A 10,581-nucleotide genomic window follows, 5' to 3' on the forward strand; every position below is an offset into this window, starting at 1 on the left:
GGATTTTCTCTTTCCCCTCTGTCTAGGGGCCTAGCCCTTCCGATTACTTCCAGTGGCCCCTAAATTTTCCTCAAGGCTTCATGTTCACCAGGGCTGGGCCTGTAGCTCCTTCCCTCTGTACACTCTCCTTGGGTAACATCATCTACGACTGGCCTCTGTGGTTCTAACTACAGGACAGGGCTCACAATCCAGCCTTGGCCTCTTGTCTGATACAGGTCAATCCAGTTCCTTTCACTACACTTTCATTTGGATGACTCTGAAACACCTCAGATTCAATAAGCCCAAACCAAATTGTTTCTACTTTCCCTCAACCCCCCGCCAGTTCTTTCTGCTTGTTCTTCACTGGGGTCAACCTCAGCTCTTTCTTTCTCACCCTCCACATTCAGCTGGTCACTAATGCCCCCAGGTTCCAGTTCGGAACTATGTTTGCTGCCTTTGCCGACATGCTGTGGCTCTGCTCTACCTGAGGCCCTCCATCTGCCTGGATAATCATAGAGCGTCCCCCACATGGTTTTCTTTCTCTGGCCTTTCTCTTTCCAGTCCATATTTTATAATTTTTCAGATCATTCATTCATTCAACAATCATTTGCTCTACATATGAAACTCTGCTCCAAGTACTATGTATGTAAATGAAAGACCGGCACAAAATAGCTAAATGAATAATATTTTTTTATTTTTACATAGAAGAACTGGGGTATAGGCCAGAGGTACAGGGGTAAGAGGATTCACCAGAGACAGAGTGGGGAATCGAGCGGGCGGCTTTACTGAAATAGACTACTGAGGGGAGCAGCAGGCGAGACAGGAGAGGTCTGCTGAGCCATGTGGGTCAGGTCCCTGGTCAGGATCCAACGCGGGTCATAGTGGTGATAGAGCAGAGACTTAACCCCTAGGCTACCAGGGAAGTCCTAAATAAATAATTTAAAGGGTTTCAAATTGTGGGGATTGTTAGGAAGGTAAACAGGGGGACATAAAAAGTAAGTAGGGCATGAGAAGTAGAGTTTTCTCAGATGTGGTATTTGCTCTGAAATAGTTCCCCAAGTGAACTGACAGGTGCCCTGATGGCACAGGAGCACCGATGATATGAAGAATGTGGCTGGTCACCGATTTTAGGTTGGGAGCCAGGAAAGGCCAGTGAGGAATGAAGAATGAGAATGAATTCTGAATACCTAAGGAAGGAACTTTCCAGATATAGGAAGAACAACTAGTGGCAAGGCCCTGGGGGGCGGGGGGTGCCTTATGGTCTTACAAACTGGCCCCAGGCATGTGGAACGCTATGAGGAAGGGACAGAGGAGGGCAGAGGGAGATTATGCATGGTGGCCCAGATGAGAGGTCTGGGTTTTATTGTAGGAGTAAAGGAGGCTATTAAAGGATTTTTTTTTTTAAAGGATTTATTTATTTACACAAGCACTGGGTATAGTCAGAAGCGTAGGAGGGTGAGAGAATTCATCAGAGCCAGAGGTGGGAACAGAACAGGCAGACCGATGAAATACACTGCTGAGGGGAGCAGTGGGTGGCTGGAGAGGTGTGCTCACCGTGTGGGACCCCCGCCCGTCCGGCAGCCGGGGATCGAACTAGCGCTGCAGAGGCTGCGGGCAGCTTTGAAACCCAGCGCTCAACCGCTGCACCACTGGGGAGGCCCTATTAAAGGATTTTTTAAAAAAAAGATTTATTTTTATTTATACAAGAGCTGGGGTACAGGTCAGAGCTGTGGGAGGATGAGAGGATTCACCAGAGACAGAGTGGGGAGCAGAACAGACAGATGGACCAAAGCAGCGGGTGAGACAGGAGAGGTCTGCCTCGCCATGCGGGATTCTCCCTGGCTGGCCGGGAATCGAATCGGTGCTGCAGAGGCTGCGGACAGCTTCACGGCGTTGCGCTCAACCTGCTGCACTACCAGGGAGGCCCAGGATTTATTTTTTTTAAGATTTATTTATTTTTATACAGAGCTGGGGTACAGGCCAGAGGCATGGGAGGGTGAGAGGATTCACCAGAGACAGAGCAGGGAGCAGAACAGGCAGACGATGGAAATACACTGCAGAGGGGAGCAATGGGCAAGACAGGAGAGGTCTGCCAAGCCATGTGGGAATCTCCCTGGCCGGCCGGGGGGGATCTAACCCGCTCTGCAGTCTATGAACAGCTTCACAGAGCTGCACTCAACCCGCTGCGCCACCAGGGAGGTCCTATTAAAGGATTTTTAATAAGGAAGTCACAGGGTTCGACTTTACCTATTTAAAAAATTACTAGTTATGGGCCTCCCTGGTGGCACAAGGGGTTAAGCACAGCACTGTGAAGCAATCTGCAGCCTCTGCAGCACAAATTCGATCCTTGGCTGGCCAGTGAGCAACCCACATGGGGCAGCAGACTTCTCTTGCCTCGACTGCTGTTCCCCTCAGCAGCGTACTTCGGTCGATTTGCCTGTTCTGTTCCCCATTCTGTCTCTGGTGGCTCCTCTCACCCCCCACACCTGTGGCCTGTACCCCAGTTCTTGTATTCATAAATAAATAAATAAATAAATAAATCTTTAAAAAAAAAAGATGTGGTATACGTACACAAAAAGGAATACTACTTAGCTATAAAGAAGATGTAATTCTTTCATTTGCAATGACAACGATGGACCTAGAGGGTATTATGCTTAGTGAAATAAAACAGATGTAGAAAGACAAACACTGTATAATTTCACTCATATGTGGCACGTAAGGAAAAGAACAAAGAAATGAGCTAAAGGAAACAAAAATAAATCTTTAGACTGTAAGACCAAATTAGTGGTTATCAGAATGAAAGGGGGAAGAGGTGTGGGTCAACTGGGTAAAAGGGGTAAATTTTATGGTAAAGGATAGAATTAGACATGTAGTGATAAGTTGTATGTAGTACAAACATTAATTTCTAATTAATGAAACTTATGTAATGCAATCTTACTTCAATAAAAAATGAAAAACAACAACAAAAAACAATGTATGTCCTGAATATAATTCTGAAGAAATGAATGGAGAGCTTCTTCAAGGCAGGGACAGGGTTTTGGGAAGTGTTCAGTGTATGATGTGTAATTAAAAGACACAGATGCCCCCACTGCAGAATAGTTCACGTGTCGAGTCCAATTCTGACCTGCGCCATTATATTCAGAATTATCTGAACAGACACTACATGAGTATTGACTCTCCTCGTTTCATCCTGGAAATATCCCTGAGAGGTGGGCACAATGGGAAAATCATTTCTATTTAAAAAAAAAAAACCGAGAAAATCAAGGCTTATGGGAGGTGTGCCGTGGCCAACATCCTCAAGTGCCAATGCCAAGCCTGGAATCCAAATTGTCTCCCCCACCATCCCTCATCCAGTTCATTGTTTACTCTGGCCTGTCCTTGAACCAAGAGAACTTCCTGTCCCTTCTTCATCACAGAGTGGGTAGAGAGCAGAGATGTGAGTCACAGGAGGAGCCAAGATGGGGAAGACAGTCTCCTTCGCCTTAAAACTGCTGTCATTTGTTCTTAATAACAATGCCCACCATCCTACTAGTTATAACCATGGACACTGGAGAAAGAAAGGCCTCAGTTTAAATCCTAGTTACAGGTTATGTGATGTTGAGGGATTAGTTAACTTTTTTTGGCTTTTTTTTAAGATTTATTTTTTATTCATGCATACAAGAATGGGGGTACAGGCCAGATGCGTGGGAGGGTGAGGATTCACCAGTGACAGAGCAGGGAACAGAACAGGCAGACTGACGAAATACACTGCTGAGGGGAGCAGCAGGCGAGACAGGAGCGATTTGCCGCGCCATGTGGGTCTCTCCCTGGCCTGCTGGGAATCGAACTGGCGCTGCAGAGGCTGTGGACAGCTTCACAGCGCTGTGCTCAACCGCCTGTGCCACTAGGGGAGGCCCCTCTTCGTGTTTTTTTTAATCCATAAAAGGATATGAAAATAAGCTACTTAGAAGAGTCACCTTGATTGCAGAACACAAAAGCATCGTAAGGCCTGACCATAGAAAGATTTTGCTGATTATTATAAAATGGTTCAGGAACTTTCCTAAACACTTTTCCTGTACCACCTCTTTTAACACAACATCATGCCTTAGGCGGAAACAGGGGCTTAGAGCTGTCAAATAGCCCCCAGGGAAGTTGCCCCTGGAACTGGGAACCTCACTACCAAAAGGCTTGGCAAACAACCGAGGATCAGAGAATGGCAGCAGCTTGCTCAAGGACTTGACCAGTTACTGACGCCACACAACCAGGTCTTTTCATTCAAAATGGACAGTTGGGTCATAACTTAGCAAGGTCTGACAAGATGTAAGTTTCATAAAACAGCATTTGGAGAGGGAAAAGCGACTCCTGAGGAGCCACAAGACCTGCCTGTGCCTCCCATTGAGGATATTGGGCCTCATTTTCCTCATCCACGAGGCGGAGGAAGTGGAGTTATTGGGAGTTTAGCGTCCTTTCCAACACTGATTTTCCAGGGCGCCAGACCCAAGCTAAAGTAAAGGCCTAAGTCCCGCGGTTCAGGTTAGTCCTCCAGCGGGCCGGCAATAGGGACGCGTCCCCTTTAAGGCGCCAGCTCGCTGGCGGCGGCGGCCGGAAGTGTTGAAGCCCGGCCAGGCGGCGGCGGTGGCGGTAGCTGCCGTGGCGGCCTCTGCGCATGCTCCGTCGCCCGCCCGCCCTGGCCGCTCGCCGCCCGCCCGCCCGACGGAGACGGTGAGGAGGGGGAGGGGTGGGCGCGCGGCGCGGGCGCGGGGTGGGGGGGCGGGCGCGGGGGCCGCGAGGCGGCCGGCGAGGGCGGGCGGGCGCGCAGGGGGCGGGGGGCTGCTGCCTCCGCGGGCGCCTCCCCACGCCCTGTGCGTGCCGCCGCCGCCGCCGGGGAGCGAGCGGACGTCGCGGCGCCGCGGGGGGGGTGGGGGGACGCTGCCGCTGGGTCCGCCCGAGCAGCCGGGCCGCCCCCAGCGCGGCCGGCCGCGCTGCCCGGGCTGGGTCCGCGGCTGAGGGCGGCGGGGGCCTGCGGGCCCGGTACTGAGGGCCCCCGTCGCCCCCGGACCGTGGGGCCCGGAAGTCCTCGGCTGAGGGCCCAGGAGGGGCTGGAGCGACTCTGGACTGAGAGGCCCGGACTCCCTGAACCCCGAGGAGGGATGTTGGGATCCTGGGGTATCCCCAAAGGCGGGGTCGGGGGAGCACCAGGCCCTTCTCTGAGGAGCTGGGGAGAGGCCTGGGTCCCTCTCAGGGCAGAGGGGGGTGAAAGGTGAGGGAAGCCTGGATGCCCACCCAGGAGGAGACCCTCAGAGACTTGACTGGGGAGGGCTGGGGTAGGGCGAGCAAGAGCAGAGGGGGACCTTGCCGAGAAAAGGAGGGTCCTAGCTACACCTGAGAGGCGCGTTAGAGGCCTCGGCCATTGAGTTGGGGGGGGAGAAGAAGCAGGTGCTTTTCCCAAGGCGTGGTGACAGGTCTGGGCAGTGAGATCAGGGAACAAGGAATAAAGCGCAGGGAGAGCTGAAAAGGCCCCAGCCTTCTCATAGATGGCTGGGGGGAGGTGCCTCCTCGGGTAGGAGTGAGAAGGGTCTAAATCTGTCAGGGAATGAAAGATACTTGCGTGCTCCCTGATATATAGGCCGAAAACAGGGTAATCTAGTATGTCAGGGAATGGGGAAACCCATGTTTTTGAGGGCTTTAGAGAAGATAATTGAAGGGGAGAAGCTTTAAGTACCCCTCCTTTTTTGAAATCACAGGGGAATTGGCCAGGTACCTCATAATTGAGGAGCAGGAGAGATGTGGGCAGAATCTTAACCGAGGGACCTGGAGAGAGATCCCCCCAAACTAAGATGTTGCCAAACTGTCCCGGGAAGCCCTGAATTTTCTCAAAATGTGAGATACCTCAACATCATTACCTAGCTGACAGGCCTTGATTGGTGTCCTTTTAGGCGAACCAAGAAACGGGGTTTCCTCCTTAGAGAAAGAATTTGGGAAAGGAATGATCAGGTACTTCTAGTCTCACAGCGGGGCTCTTTCCTCCCCCCTTGCCTCTGCTAATGGTTACCAAAGTGCTTTTGGAGGAGACTTCCTCCTTAAAAATTCGAACTGTTTCCCCAAAGATGTCACCCTTTTATCAGTTTTAAAGTCTACTGACTTGATGACCTCTTCATTAGTTGTTAGCCACTTAATCATTTATTTCCACAAACACATTGAATTGCTAACTTGTGTTCAAGTTAGTTTGGGGTCTGTCTGGGTCTTATCCTGAGATGAAATTCCCTAAACTCTATCTAGTAGGATGATCCTTCAAATATTTTCTTTTTCCTTTGCTGCCCCAAACACCTACATAGTCTCCAGTTCCCAACTTCATTCCCTGCCTGTTTCCCTCACTGTGGTCCTTTGTAGCCTTGTTAACTTCATTACATCTGGTAATACTCCAGATCACTTACTAAATGCATGAGAAGGAGTAAAGAAGAAAAAGGAGTTTTGCTTCAATAATAAAATTTTAACTTGGAAATTGCTTAATAGGGTGCACAGTGTACAAAAATTACAATGGAATAAAATACATTTGGAGTTAGAAAATTTCAGCACATCTAGTATTTCCTTCTCACCTACAAACTCTGATATGTTTGCAATCATGTGATGCTAATGTTTACATCTTGCAATGTTTTAAACAGCTTCCTGGACCAAATCTCGAGTAGGTCAGATGTCATTTGTTAGTTTTCCAGTAGTTTATGTGAGCAGTCATATGCTTACTTTCAAGGTGTCTTTGTCTTTGAAAATAACTACAAAGTTATTTTAATATATATTATCCTTTATGTGTCTTCCTCTAGAATTACAGAGTGTTGTGTGATTCCACAAGGAATACTCTAAGGCCCCTTCCATGAAATACCCAAAGGATCAACTCACTCATCTTGCCTCAGGGGTTTTTGTTGCTATAAACAAGAGTCACTTTTCAGTTTACAGTCAGCTCAAAGAGATGATCTTGCATTTAACCAGTATAGTCTGTAGAGCTGGTTTCTGGTTACCAGCTAGGAAAATGGTATTTAGGGTAATAAGAGATACTCGACCCAAACTTGCTTTTCTAAAGAAAGTAAAAATTACTATGTTGAATCAGACCTGTGTATCTGACACTGAGGAATATATTGTGTATGATTATAATTGTCTTCTCTGATAAACTCTTAGAAGGTTAAAGAACAAACCAGAACATTCTGCCTGAGTTCCAAGGAGTAGGAGTAGGGTAAAGAGTAAAATATGAGTTCCCTTTGAAAGTTTTAAATTGATAGTCAACCACTTACTCAAAGTGTAGAGAGTACTCAACCTGTGAGTAGAAGGTCGAAATACAAGTATTCTCCTATTTCTGGTTCTCTAACCACTAATTTCGGCTATTTAAAAAAAATTAAATCATCTTTTGGGAATAATTTCTATAAGTTTGTTAAGTGCTAAAGTATTACTTTTAAAAATTAAATATGTATTATTGTAGTAAGAGAATAGTGCTTGACAGTAAATAAGTGTCCAACAAATGTTGGCTGCAATTATTTTAATTTACCCTACATTTTTATGGTTCAAGCTTTGAAGCTATCCATTGATTCATTTATTCTAGGATTTATTGGTGATTATATGCTTCGTCATGTCCCTTTTTGACTTTTTCTACCTCAGGAGTCCTGCTTGTTTCGGTTTTCAGAGGTCCTAATTTGTTTTGTTTTTTTTTTTTTCTTTCTAGTTTTAAACCTTTAATTTACAGAAGTCCGTATTATATACTATGATTGCTTGCAATTACTTTTCCCTTCTAGTGAGTGCCAATGCTAGGCATCTCTTTCCCATTAGTAGTTCCTTACAAGCAGATACTGTCCCTATTTCTTTCCAAGGAACCTAACTTTGTGTCCAACTTTGTGTGGAGTAGAGACTAGTAAATATTTGTTGAACTGATTATAATTATGGACCATAAAGCAAGGCAGCTGAGCATAGCTGCCCAATCAAATTTATATCCCCTAAATTAGAAAAGTATAAACTTCTAGAAGTCTTTTAGGGCAGGGCGAGTCACTCATTGCATAAAAGTTGGTTACATACCTGCTATATACCAGCTTTCCTGAGAAAATTTTAGGTAGCAGTTTTGTAGATAGAAGTCTGATATCTGAAAACTGTTTATTACACTCCCACGTCCTGGATGCTAATCTAGACACGGGAAAGCTGTTGAAAGAGAAAAGCAATCCTTGTTCTCCCAGGATGTAGCCTGGTGGGGATAGATTGAAAGTGGGATGATGGTCTGACCGGGGTGCTGCAGGTATGAAGGAGCAAGAACACAAAGCTCAAAACCCATCAAGGAAGTCACAAAAGGAAGTGATGTTTTTATTAAGTCACACAACTTTACCACTGACTAGTCAAAGAAGAAGGAAAAGAATTCCAGGTAGAAGAAACCATTCTGAAAGGCCAGGTGAGGAAAATGGCATGTTTGAGAAATGGGAATAAATCAGTGACAGGAGCCCACAGTGTGAAATGAGATTAATAGGGTGGGTGAGGTACAGATTTGGAAAATTTTGTAAGCCCTGGAAAGGGTTTACATGTTGTAAAGAGAACATGTTGTAAAGAGAATCTACTGAGGATTTTTAAGTGGGGAAATGGCCTTTAATAAGACACTTTGCTCTGTAGAGAACGGATTGGAGAGCAGGACCAGAGATTAGGCTACTGATGAGAAACAGCTGGGAAAATCTAGGTGGTGGCATGTGTGGCTCAGAATATGGTGGTGGTAGTACAGATGGAGACTGGGGTGGGGGATGTTTTCAAGAGATATATAACTGGTCAGATGGATAGGATTTGGTGTTGATTGGATTTAGAAAGAGAAGAGAGCAGTCAAAAATATCTTCCAAGTGTCTGAGTTGAGAAAATAGGAAGGTATCATTTACCTAAGTAGGAAGTAGGAATAGGTTTGAAAGGGATCATAAGCTCAGTCTAAGGTGCCCACAACATATTTTAAGAGATTTTTGGATATAGAAAGTGTAAAGTTCAGGAAAGAAGTTTGAATTTGAGAATCAAAAAACATAAGTTAGACATGAATTTTAACTAGGTCAAATATAAGCAAACCAGTTGAACCAATACTTGTCAGTGCCCATGGTGAGCAGGACTGTGGGAGATAAAAAGTTTTTTAGGTAATTAGCACCTAACGTGATGGAGATAGGTATCTATTTAGTTAACTGCAGGACACAGTGCAATAAACACTGGAGAGCTGCAAACCAAGTACTGGGCAACCACAGAAAAGAAAATGATTTGTGAGTGGCTCCCTGGAGGAGTGGGCTTTGAACTGGGCCTTAACATGAGAAGATGGGCCTTCCTGGTGGTTTGGGAGTTAAGTCTCAGTGCTATCACCACTATGGCCTGAGTTCTATCCCAGCCAGGGAGCTAACTCACATGACAAAGCAGGGCGCTCCTGTCTCGCAGCTGCTCCCCTTGGCAGTGTATTTCAGTAAATCTGCCTGATCTGCTAACCACTCTGTCTCTTATGAATCCTCTCACCCTCCCTACCCCCACCCACCACCTTTGGCTTACACCCTGGTTCTTCTATGCAAGAAAAAAAAGAAACGAGAAGATGAAAAAGAAGGGCATTTGGGGCTTAGGGTATAACAAAGGTACAGTACCTGAAAGTACATATATGTTCAGAGTACTGTGGGTTGTTGATGTGGCTGGAGTGTGGCTTATATCGCACAATCTAGTTATGCTTTAAGGTATTATAGTTGCAGATAAGTATTTTGGTGTCAAATGAAGGAGACATTCAGTGCTATGTATGTTATAGGCAAACAACTGCTGTGGCAGAGCTGAGATGTGGATTTGGTGGTCTGACATCAGTTACATTTTCAAACATGCATCCTTGCATGTCTGCTCTGTTCAGCACAGTCTAGTCATAGGTCTAAGTAAATACAGTGTTCTTACCTATACTTTTTTTTTTCAAGATTTATTTTATTTATTTTTGCATAGAAGAACTGGGATGTAGGCCAAAGGTGTAGGGGGTGAGAGGATTCACCAGAGACAGAGTGAGGAGCAGAACAGGCAGATCTACTGAAATACACTGCTAAGGGGAGTAGCAGGTGAGACAGGAGAGGTCTGCTGTGCCATGTGGGTCAGCTCCCTGGCCTGGGATCGAACTTGTGCTGCGGTGGCTGCTGATAGCTTCACAGTCCTGAGACTTAACCCCCTGCGCCACCATGGAGGCCCACCTATATACTCTCTTAAGTGGCTCTCCTTTTCAGCTGTGAAGACTAATAGCAGCAGAATATCCTGGGGCTCCCTGGGTTTTCATTAAATTTGGACAATGCTTTAGTGGCTTTAGAGTCTGGGAGCATATGGTGCTAGATACTGGTTTCCCTAATAGCTCTGCAAGGGAGATGTCAGGCGAGATCATCTTTTCCATTCAACCTGCGGGATAGAGTTACTAGGACGTTCCTAGAGGTCACATAATTGGATTTATTAAACTGCACAGTGAAAGTGACCTTTCTCTTCCTGCACAGTTTAGTCCTGTTAACCAGTAGATACTTATTAAGTACTCAGAAAGGACAGAGCAGTGGGTGCGGTATAATGACTGGTCACAAAGCAAATAGACTTGACTCCTACTTTCTAGGCGCTTACTATTTGGAATGGAGTGAGTGG

This window comes from Talpa europaea, assembly GCF_964194135.1.
Source record: "Talpa europaea genome assembly, chromosome: 9".
Lineage (NCBI taxonomy): Eukaryota > Metazoa > Chordata > Mammalia > Eulipotyphla > Talpidae > Talpa > Talpa europaea.